A 12,263-nucleotide genomic window follows, 5' to 3' on the forward strand; every position below is an offset into this window, starting at 1 on the left:
AAGCACTTCTGGGGTTTCTCTCACCACATTGTTCTTTAGAAACTTGGGTAGGGAAGGGGAGCAACTCACATAAAGATCAGATATTTGTACCTTCGCATGATGGCTGCTCCTTCTATCTCAGAGTCCTTGACAAACAACCCAGTGCTGTTTCCCACATTCCCTAACCAACATGGGGACTCTTCTCTCTGCTTGACCAGCAGGTAGGTTTCTCTACATTTTTTAACCAGCTCATTGGAAAGGGTTTTCCACACTAGGATAATTGCGTTTCTCAGGTATATCACAGGCCTGGCCTCTCCTCCTCAGACGGCATAGGTGATCCAAGGGTGGAGGTGTTTCTATGGCAGGCAGTGGGCAGGCCAGCTTCACACTTTTCTTGGAACCAGTCTTCCTAGCGATTTTTAGGCTCTGGCACTTTCTTTCTGACATACCCCTTCATGTTCTCCTTTCCGTCCAGTATACCAGTCAGCTCTGTGAACATATTTGAACGTGTTTAAGTTTCCTGTTCTCTTTTTCAGACTGACTCTTATATCCTTCCAAGTAAGAGGCTGATTTGAACATCTGTTCCCTCTCTTGAGCATTCCATGACAACTGGGCAACTCTCCAGCTGGTAAGGGCTGGGGGCTTCAGGGAGTGGGTGCTATGACCTGAGGTCTTGAGGATCATAGCAAATACTGCTACGTATTGTGCCAGTAGTTCTCCCAGGTTTGTTTCTGATGTTTTCCCATGTACAGAAGTTCATGGCTTTATGTAATCAAATTTAGGATTTTTTTTCCTTTAGGATTTGTTCCACTTTTATTCTACTTCAAAAATACCCCTATAGTCTGAACTCTAATGTTTATCTGGAAAAGACTTCTTATGATGAGCGTAAAAGGGGAAAAGTAATAATTTGCCCTATCAGTTACCACAAAGTTTATCAAGTCACAGTGATTAAAAATAGATTGGCTTTGGCAAAACAGGCGTATACATCCAAGTGACAGAGTGGAAAATCATGAAATAGACGTTATGTAAACACGTAATGCATAATAGAGAAAACATTGCATGTTAGTGAACAGGAAGCCTCTTATTCCATGAATAGTATCTGAAAAATTGGCTATTTAGGTAAAATATCAAGGTAGAACTTTATATAACTATGAGGTACTACACGTGTATAGCTATTTAACCCAATTTCACACAGACAGTTTTCCTTAGACTGTTAGATACTATCCTAGGTACTGAGGATATAACTCTGAAATATACAAGGACTCTCCCTTATTTTAGCAGGAGAAACATGCACTAAATGAGTGAAAGAATAGATTAATAAAACATCTCACAATACAAGTTCTATGAAGGAAATGAGCATGATGATGAGTTAGAGAAGAAAGGCGGAGGAGGTAGAATGACTTCTGATGGGGTAGTCATAGAAAGCTCTACTAAGAAGGCGTAATGTGAGCAGAGGTTGCCAGAGTCACCTCTTCAGTAAAGGAATGAGAAAAAGTAGATGACAGCAATGTGGAGTGTGGCATCTCTGGGATATCCTGATGGCCTGAGCATGCAAGGAGTGGGGGTATTGCAGGAGGGAGGAGGGATGATGGGGCAGAGGCCCTAGGGAATGAGAACACTCATACTGCCTCATGGTCCTGAAGGGTGGGGGAATGAGAGAGGGAAGTAAGAGGCCTTGCAGAGAGACAGTTTTCAATGAAGGCAAAGTCATGCAGAGTTAGAGGATTTACTGTTTCCAGATAAGGGGACTGAAGATGCAGATCAGAGGCTTTGCAAGGGAAGGAAGGTATGGGGAATGGAAGAGGTGTCTCAAGTAGGAAGAGGATGAGAGTGGAGGTAGCAGTCGGGAGACGAGAGTGCAGATGGTCTTTAAGTAAGCAGGGTTCTTTAAGGGAAGAACAGGCATCGCAAGATTACCTCTGAGGCTCTCCTGGAGAAAGAGGAACAACTAGTTTCAGCATACTCCAAAGAAATTAACTAAATGACATGGAGTGCCTGTTCTCCTGTGCAGCTCCAGATATTTATTTTACAGTCTTGACTAGGGAAGGGCTAGCAGGCTGGAAGTATCTAATTGGGAATGAGAAGCAAAGTGTTTTCTTTGGGTATTTATTTTCTCAATTGTTTTCTATTATAATGGGAAATCAGGAATGTAGGAAATACTTCATAAGGTAGAGTTATAGACACTGATACTACAAGTCTTAGCTGGAACTGTCTCAACAAAGAACAGGAGGTAGAAGCTATCGTTTCTGCTAAAGACTTACGAAGAAAGTACTTGTGAGCCAGTCTATGAGCTGTAATTACTTGGAAAAGAATTTTAAGCCCCAAGAAATTTCATGCAATACTGTCAACAGTGCTGAAAATCATGTGTATCTTTACACACGAGCAACTCACAGTAGCTTGAGTGGCTGAGAGTGCTGGATAACTAAGCTTGTGGACCAGGTAGCCAAAGTAAGAGAACAGTGCCACACATTTCAGCTGTTGGGATACCAACATTATCGCCAATTGTGGTAGGCAGAATGGAGCCCTTAGAATGTCCACATCTTAATCCCCAGAGCCTGTGACTATGTTACTTTATGTGGCAAGAGGTGCTTTGTAGATGTATTTAAGGCAATTGACCCAAAGTTAGGAAGACTATATACTATTTTATCCAGGTGGGCCCAATTTCATCACATGAGTGAAATAAGGAACTTTTTTTCTGACTGGAAGCAGAAGAGAGTGGCAGGGGAGAAGCCAGAGAGATCTGAAGCACGAGTAGGACTCTGCACCATTGCTGGTTTGAAGTTGGAGGCAGCAACGTGATGATGGGTACAAGTGGCCTTAAGGAGCTGAGAGAGATTGCCAGATGACAGCTAGCCAAAACATGGGGAGCTCAGCCTAGTACTACAAGGAACAGCCTGAATGAGCTTGGAAGTGGATCTTTAAGCACACCCAAGACAAGGCAAGGCCAAGATTAAGACCAACCTGTTCTTACTGGTAAAGACACAGTGAGCCACTTTTGGATACAGTTTATTATTTGCATAAACAGCAAAAAGATTAGCCAAAGAATCTGTTTTCCCATGGTGTTTGTCCCACACACCAGAAAAGACAATGTCTAAGCAAAAGGGGCCAGATGACTATAATGTGAATTGTGGAATACTTCATTTCTGAGGAGCAAATTCTAGGCTACAGCTAAGCAGTTTTATATCCTACAACTCTATTTTTATGGAGGAAAGTGGCAGGCAACAAAGTCCTATACCTCATCATAACTGGGGAGGTGCTGAGCAACAGTGTTTTGAAAATCTCGTAGGGGAGATAGGTCCAGTGGGAAATGGCCTCATAGAAGCTCCCTGTCATCTTCCCACCGTCTTCTATTCTGGGAGGATCACAGGCATTCTACCAACGCTCAGATAAGCCAGAGTCCAAGCTTTTGCCAGTGTGACTTACTTTGATACATGCAAGGTCAACAGGGTGCTGTGGAAGAGCCATTCTCCTACATGAATTCTTACCCAGAACCTCCAGATAAGAGCCCAGAGTGGCTTTTTTTTTTTTTTACAAGACTCAGAGTGGAGCGATCAGTCAAGCCCATACACACTTCTGACCTACAAAATTGTATAAGAATGAATTTGTGTTGTTTTAAAGTGCAAAGATGATGGTAATTCATTACACAGCAATAGGAAATGAATGTGAACTCTAGGCACCATAGTGATCATGGCCTTCGACTGAATGCTATTGCTGGCATTTCAGATGCTGGTGCTCTTTGGAAACTGGTAGCACACATCTGCTTTGAGAGAAATTTCCTCCTATCTTGCTTTTTTGCTTTCCCAGTTCATTAGTCAAGTTCCGGAATGAATGCTTGTTCTTAGCTATTTGATCACATGCCCAATGTGCTAATTGCAAAGGGGTCTTGGAAAGGGAATACTTGAGCCTCTATAATGCGAGGTAGGCTCTGCCTCTTTTTTAGCTCATAATTTGAGGAAATTCCCAAATATTGAAAGGAGATTCAAATAATGGTTAGGAAAAGAAGTGTTGTCACTGCTATATATCACTCTTTTTGTTGTCCAGTGCCAAGATAACCCGGGCTCCTACGGTTTCAAGATTTTAGTATTTTAGGAGAATAGTGCTTCCACTAAAAGGCTAAATGGTAGGTCTATTAAATCTGAAGCTATAACACGCACCTGGCTATTTTGGGCTTCTCTAGCAACTGCTTGAACAGAAAGAAAGGAGGTTTGTGATATTGGAACATTGGTCAAGAAAATTGATGTTGATTATCAAGGGGGATAGGTTTGCTGCTACATGAGGTGAAATTTTGTGAGAGGGTCATTATTTGTGCAAAATTAAGAGAGGATCTTTTCACTTTGACCTCTTGAATCCTGCACCTGTGCCTTCAGGAGAAAAGAGCTGCATTGTTGGTTGCTGGTGTAGGGTGAGTGCCAAATCTATGTACAACACCCCTATCTTGTTTGGTGCTTTCTCCTAGATAACATTATGTCTGTTTTTTATAGCACTGGAAAACATTGCATCTTCCTGAGCCATTCTACGGTTTTACAGAGCTAGCTGCTACTAGATGATGGATTGGATAGTAAGATCAGTAAATCCCATGGCCTTGGATCCTTTCACTGTAAAGTGAGTTCACTAAAAAGTGAGTTCCTTGGGTAAAAACTATGTTCTGTGGAATATTACTTTATTTTCTAAAATTTTATTGGAAATACTTCAGTTTGAAGTGTGAGGGGTATATGCATGTCTAAATTAACATTAATCTATACTTCAGGGGTGGTTACATAACATGTGAAGTGTGCTTCTCAGTAATTTACACTTCAGAATATTTCACAGGTGATTGGTTAGAATGTGAAACCTTATTCTACAAGTTCACACTCTCTTCAGAGGGGACTCCAGAAGCTGTTTCCCATATCATAGTCTGATTTGGCACCAGAGGGTTTATTAATTAACCTAAATAATATTAAATTATGTCACTGGAGAAATGAATCGTGTCCATACATGTCAAACAGCAAGATTTGTCTAGAAAAATCTACCATTGCATGAGTAATAGTCTGACAATCCCAGTAGGCTAATATTTTTTTAGCAGTTCCTTAGGTCTAGAACTCCACTTATTTCTGAGTTCCTCACTTTATAGACAATTCTTTGCTCCAATCAAACCAGACACATAGCTGGTTCTACCATCTAAATATTTGCTGTGGCAAGATGAACCTTTCATGCATGTGGCTTGTGGAGTGCCTTACAGAAGCAGAGTAGAAAGGAGGGGAGTGAGGACTTCCCTAAATTTGCAAGATTGATTATTTGCATGTTTTGATGCTGTTTGCTAATAAATATTGGAACTTGTGGCAAAATTAGGTATGGTGTTTGCTTTTTAAAAAAATGATATCTAATAATGACGTTATAGAGGAAATATTCATTGTCTTCAACCATCTCTAAACATTGGAGGCAACCAATATTTGCCCAAAAGAACCTATCAACTCTGAATGGGTATATTGGCTAAGTTCATCCTTAATAGATGTCTTTAGGGTGAATAATGCATTCAGTAGTGTCACAGATGGCCACAGTGGTGGGTGTATGGTGGGCAGGGATCAATTTTCTGGTTGTTCCCTGACTGGTTTCATTGGCGTACAGAAATGAGTTGGCTTATATCAACTCTGGTCTCCTTATAGATGGTGGCTGCTGCCAAGTAACTCAATGTGGGACATTTGTCAGTGCGCTGCTGCCCTCCATAAGGTGCTCAGTGCCTGACCCCAACCCACTAAGGGCTACAACATCTTAGAGGTGCCAAATGAAGCTCTGCTTCCTCTGAGTTTTCCAGGTACTAGAGCCATACGGTAATCCGAAGAGAAATACAGAGAATGCCCTTCTCCCTGGTTCTGTGTTGACTTTCTCACTTGGACACTCTTTGGGTTCAGAGTTTCACAAGCTTTCTCAAGGAAAGAATTGTTTTATCCTGTGGTTTTAACATCATTCTCCACAAGAGCTGAAACACAGAGGTGCAAGAGACCCTGAGAGTGATAGCCAATGTTCCATTACCTTATTACACCCAGTATCCCTGTATAATGTGCCCTTCTCCAGCCAGAAGCAATCACCTATGGATATAAACTCATGCAAATAGACACTTAAAAGAGAAATATGTGTGCGTGTTTGGGTTTATGTTTGGGGAAAGGGGTGTTGCTGAGACCCCCTGTCAGGCTGTCTTTAGGATAAGGTCATAACATACTAATGTATACCAAGGTGAAAAAATTATATTTGCCAAAGATTAGTCATTATTCAGTCTGGGACAATTTCCTTGCTGTGCTTTAAAGTCTTTTGATACTTAGAATACTTCAGAATGTTTGTGACAGAATGGAATTTTACAAAAGCAATATGGCATCTACAGATACTCCAGGGTAGCGTATAGGACAGTCCTGTTCAAGCCCACAGAAACTTACACTTGGGCCCAAGGATGGTGTTTAAGCTTTAAAAAATGAGTTGTTACCATTTTAAAATCAACAAATTTTGGGGCACCTGGGTGGCTTAGTCAGTTAAACGTCTGCCTTTGGCTCAGGTCATGATACCAGGGTCCTGAGATTGAGTCCCACATCAGGCTCCCTGCTTGGCAGGGAGACTGCTTCTCCCTCTGCTGGCTGCTCCTCTTGCTGTGCGCTCTCTCTCACTGTGCTCTCTTTCTCTGACAAATAAATACAAATCTTTAAAAAAAAAAAAAAAGAAATTTCACTTTGAAATATCTAGATTTCTGGATGTATTTGAAAGATCATACTGCACCCTCATTCCCAGATTGCAGTAATAGATTATGACTTTTAGAGAGGTTTCTCCAGTTTTTTTGTACTTTCCACCTGCCCATTTCATTCTATAGGTATTTATATTTGTGTTCTCTGCTTTGGAGCCTCTTTCAAATGGCATATTTATGAAAGTGCCTAAATTAATTCTACAAAAATTAACTTACTCTACCAAAAGCTCTGCAGATACAATATCATAGACTCTTGACCTTAATTTCATCTTGTCCAGTGGTTTCTAAAAATCTGGTCACAAATTAGCATCTGGATGACTGCAGGAAAATTAACTGGGGCAGTTTTCTGAATTCAGATTACCAGACCCCCATCCTCAAAGATGTCTACTATGATTATGACAATATCTAGAGAAATTCTCATATACAAGTGTGTTGAGAACCATTGGTCTCCTCCAGTCTTTCTTACCTTGGAGTGAGGGAGCTGTGGGAGGGCCACAGAAGTGTATCACTGACTACCGAAGCTTGACTGCTTGATGGGTCCAGGAATACTGATAAGTAGAATTAAATTTGTTGGCATTACTAATTTTATTATGATCAGAACAGTCCACTGAATGCAAAAATCAGTATCTAAGAGAAAGGTGACTGAAGCCAAAATTAGGTCAGAGGCAAAATCAGATCAGATGTCTCTATCCCATGTTTCCTCTCTTTTCCTCCAATCTATTCTCTGATAACATAAGCATCTCTGCTCTGTACATCCTCTTAGGTCCCAGGCTTCTTACAGTCTTTCACAATGCTTAGTAGAGGGGTAAGCAATTGAGTGATTCTTGGGTTTGATAGTTCTCTCATTTTTCTCTCTTCTACTTTTTTCTTAATCTCCTCTGTCCACAGATATTCTTTGAGGTTCTTGCACAGTGTCAAGATGGAATACTGACATTCCAATGGTGGGTCACATAAATATCTCTTATCTAAGTTCTGACACTGATCAGTTTTTTTCTGGTCTGTGTCAGATTTTTCACTGGATAATGTTCATCATTTATTTCCTGATTTCATATACATACACACACACACACACACATACACACACACACACACACACACTCCCTCACTCAGAGAAGGTTATACTCAGAAGTGTATTGGGGGGAGGGTAGAGGAAGCAATTCATCACTTTAGATTGGTGTCCAGAATCCATGCAGCTTCAGGAATCTGATTATTGTCCCTCTGAAAAAAATTTCCTCAGTCAATACTGTCAACAGACATAAAAAAGTAAAGCATTCGTATCCTAATGGGCACAGGAAAGCAATAATGTTCTGGTATGGGCTTAATCCAAGAGAAAAGTGCTAGACAAGAGTAAGTAGCTATTCACTGCTGGAAGACTGATGCTGCTTCTGTGCATATGAACTAATGGCAAATGAAGAAATTTCTCCTGAATTATATTTAGTTCTTTTATCTGTATGAGTATTTCAAACCTCAAGTTTGATAAAAATAGAAGAAACACAACATAACTTCTGTGACTTTGCTGAATGCCACCAGGGCAACAGCAGCCCTTATTAAATAAAATACAGCATTCAGGATGTCCATGACAAATGCCATTCATGTGCTCAGGCCTTCTCTTTTCCCTTCCTGACTCCTCCTTCCTCTTCTTTTCCTTAATCCCCACTCCCCCGTCCCTTGCATTAGTTATCTTTCTCTATGCAAAAAGCCATCCCAAACAGAGTGGCTTAAAACTGCAAACACTTATTTATCTCACAGTTCTGTGAGTTGGCAATTCTGCTCTCAGCTTGGTTCAGTAATGCATCTGAGGTCAGCTTCTGGTCAGCCAGGAGGCTCTGCTTCTAAGGGTTGGCGGCTTATCAGCTGAGGGGTTGAGGACAATAGAGCAAGTATCTTTTAATACACAGCAGCCTAGCCTGTGTCAGTTCACATGGTGGCTGGGAAGGTTCTGAAAGAGCGTGAGGTATGCAAGGTCTTGAGTAGCAGGCTCAGGACTGGTACAGCTTCATTTCTACCTCTTTCCACGGTCAAAGCAAGTACAGCCCAGATGCAAAGGATTAAGGTGTAGATTCTGCCTCTTGCTGGGAAGTCCTATAAAGTCACATTGCAAAGGGGGATGGATAAAGGACAGAGTGGAGAACTGGGGCATATTTTGTAATCTGTCACCTCCCTTCTGCAATTTTCATGAGTTTCTTGGTGACTTACAATCATTGCAGTATATGTATGTGTAGGTACTATAAAGTGACTATAGAGTGACAAAAAGGACAAAAATTACTGTTGCTATATTCAAGTTGCTTATAATCTACTGGGAAGAAAAACATCACCTTCATCTGAGATCTACAGATGCAAGCAATTTCAGCTTATAACAGTCAAATGTATACATACTAGGAAAACATGAAGCAAAGTTATTGGTAGTGAGGAGTATTTGAACCACAGTGAACTTTGTTTAGCTGCCTCAGCTCCCCGTTTATCTCTACCACAAGGCTGAGCTCTTCTGAGGGATTGTCAAAGCCCTCTTTAATCTTGTTCCACACAACTTACATAAACTCGTGCATTTTCAGCATTTTATTTCCAAAAATTTTAAGCATATTCAAAAGCGGGAAAAAGTACTACAATTACTCCCGCATATACCCACCACCTAAATCAAACAATTGTCAACATTTTGCTATAGTTGTGTCATATATACATACATGCATACATAAGCGCACACATAGATGTATCGTATATTAAACGTCGATGGTGCTAGAAATACTTCCACATAGATTATTTCCCAATTGTAAGGGGGAATATAAACCTTCACAATGGAGAAATCCGATTATCATCATCACAAATAATGAAGTAACTAGTCGTTTTGTGACTCTGGATATGAAGCAACATATCTAGCACCACCAATGAGTTATTTTGTTAAATTGTGTTAAATAGAAGTGGCCAAAGTAGGCATTTTTTATCTTGTTCCCAATCTTAGAGGAAAAAGTTTCAGTCTTTCACTATTGAGTGTGATGTTAGCTACAGGTTTTTCATATGAGGTTTTCATTATGTTAAGGTAGTTTCCCTCTATTTCTCATCTTGTGAGTGTTTTTATCATGGAAAGTTGTTGAATTTTTAAAAATGCTTTTTCTGCGTTAGTTGAGATAATCATGTGAGATTTTTTTTTCTTTCTGTTAATGTGGTATTCTGCATTGATTTTTGCATATTGAACCAACTATGTGTTCCAGGTATAAATCCCTGTTGGTCATTGGTAAACCCTTTTAGCATGCTGTTGAATTTGGTTTGCTTGTGATTTTGTTGAGGGTATTTGGGTTAATATTCATAAACAATATTGGTACATAGTTTTCTTTTCTTGTAGTGTCTTTGGCTTTGGAATCAGGATAATGTTGGTCTCATAGAAAGATTCAGGAAGTGTTACCTCCCCTTCAATTTTTTAGAAGAGTTTGAGGTTGTGTTAATTCTTCTTTAAATGTTTGGTAGAATTCACCAATGAAGTCATTTGGTCCTGAACCTTTCTGTGTTGGGAGGTTTTTCATTACTGGCTCAATTTTCTTGTTCCTTACTGGTCTGTTCAGATTTTCCATTTCTTGATGATTCAGGCTTGGTAGATTGTAAATTTACAGGAATTTGTGCATTTCTTTTAGATTATAATCCTTTTTATCTCTGTAAAGTCAGTAGTAATGTTAAGCCACTTTCAATTCTGATTTTATTTACTTGAGTCTTTCTTAGTTACTCTAGCTACAGATTGTTAATTTTGTGATCTTTTTGGGAAAAAAAAAGGATCTTGTTTTCACTGATTTTCTATATTGTTTTTATATTCTCTATTTTATGGATCTCTGCTATAATTTTTATTATTCCCTTCTTTCTGCAAGCTCTGAGTTTAGTTTTTCTTCTTTTTCTAGTTCTTTAGGCTAAACTCTTCATTTGTGACCCTTGTTCTTTTTAAATATACGCATTTATAGTTACAAATTTCCCTCTTTGCGTTGCTTTTGCCGCATCCCATATCCTTTTGTGGATACACTATTTATCTAAAACTCATGAGTTTATGTAATCTTCATTTCAACACAGCAGAAAATTTACTTAATTTCCGAACTTTGTTTTTGTGTCTCTTTTTCCATACATTGCAATCATGACGTAGAATAATGTTACAAATGTTTGTTTGTAGCGTAATACAATGTTCACAAGTGTCAAAATAAGAAAATAAATATTAACACTGAAATTAAACTACTGAACAAAGTTAAAGATTGGTTTTGTACTTCTTTTTAAAATAGGCCTATCAGGTTGTTTTTTTTTTTTAATTGTGATAAGAACACATTAAGGGTTCTTTTAATTTGAGATCTACCCTTTTAACAAATTTTTAAGTGTACAATGCCATATTGTTAATTATAGGCATACTGTTGTGAAGCAGATCTCTAAAATTTATTCATCTTATATACTGAAATTTTATATCCGTTGAAGAGCAAATTCTCATTTACCTCCCCCCAGCCCTGGCAGCCCCCATTTTCTTTTTGTGTTTCTATTTTAGATAACTCATATGAGTAAAATCATTCAGTGTTTTTACTTCTGTGTATGGCTTATGTCACTTAGCATAATGTCTTCAGGGTTTATCCATGTTGTTGCATATAGCAGGATTGACTTCTTTTTGAAGGCTGAATATTCTCTTGTATGTATATGCTCCATTTTCTCTATTCGTCTGTTCATGGACACTTACATTGTTTCTATATCTTGGCTATTGTGAATAATACTGCAATGAACACGATAGTGCCAACATCTCTTTGAAATCCTGATTTCAGTTATTTAGGATATATATGTGGAAGTAGGACTGGGGGTCATATGGTAGTTCTATTTTTTATTTTTTGAGGATCCTCCATGTTTTCCGTAGAGGTTGAACCATTTTTCATTCTGACGAACAGTGTACAAAGACTCCAATTTCTCCACATCTTTGCCAGTTGTTGTTATTTTATATGTGATAGCCATCCTAACAGGTATGCGGTGGTATCTCCTTGTAGATTTTGATTTGCAATTTCCTGATGATTCGTGTTATTTAGCGTCCATATTTAAGTAAACTACAAACTCAAAGAAATTTAGTTTCTTTGTCCCCTCAACCCATATCCCTTTACCACTTCTATATAACCATTTTTATTAATTTTTAGCTGTTTCTTCTGATGAATATCTTTATAAATGTATATATTTATGGTTATATATATATATAAATTAATATATATTTGTGTTATTTCCTCTCCTTCCTCACACAAATGTTAGCATGCTATATACAGTGTTTTGTACCTTATTTTTGATTAATGATTTTTTCTAGATATTTTTCCATATAAGTATACAGTTATCTTTTTCATTCTTTTGATGTGGCTGCATATTAATTCAATGTACAAATCCATGATATCTTAATCAAGCACTCCCTTACCAGAAGACATTTTGTGTTTTTCCAGACATTTACTATTACAAATAATGCAGTACTAAATAACCTAGTGAATGATATTTTAGACTTCTATAGGTAGGTATTTAAAGTAAATTACTTTGAGCAGAATTATGGGTAAAAGCATGAATGTATCTGTAATTTACCTAACTTACTTTTACTAGCTAT

The sequence above is a fragment of the Ursus arctos genome, unplaced genomic scaffold, assembly GCF_023065955.2.
Source record: "Ursus arctos isolate Adak ecotype North America unplaced genomic scaffold, UrsArc2.0 scaffold_27, whole genome shotgun sequence".
In the NCBI taxonomy this organism is placed as follows: domain Eukaryota; kingdom Metazoa; phylum Chordata; class Mammalia; order Carnivora; family Ursidae; genus Ursus; species Ursus arctos.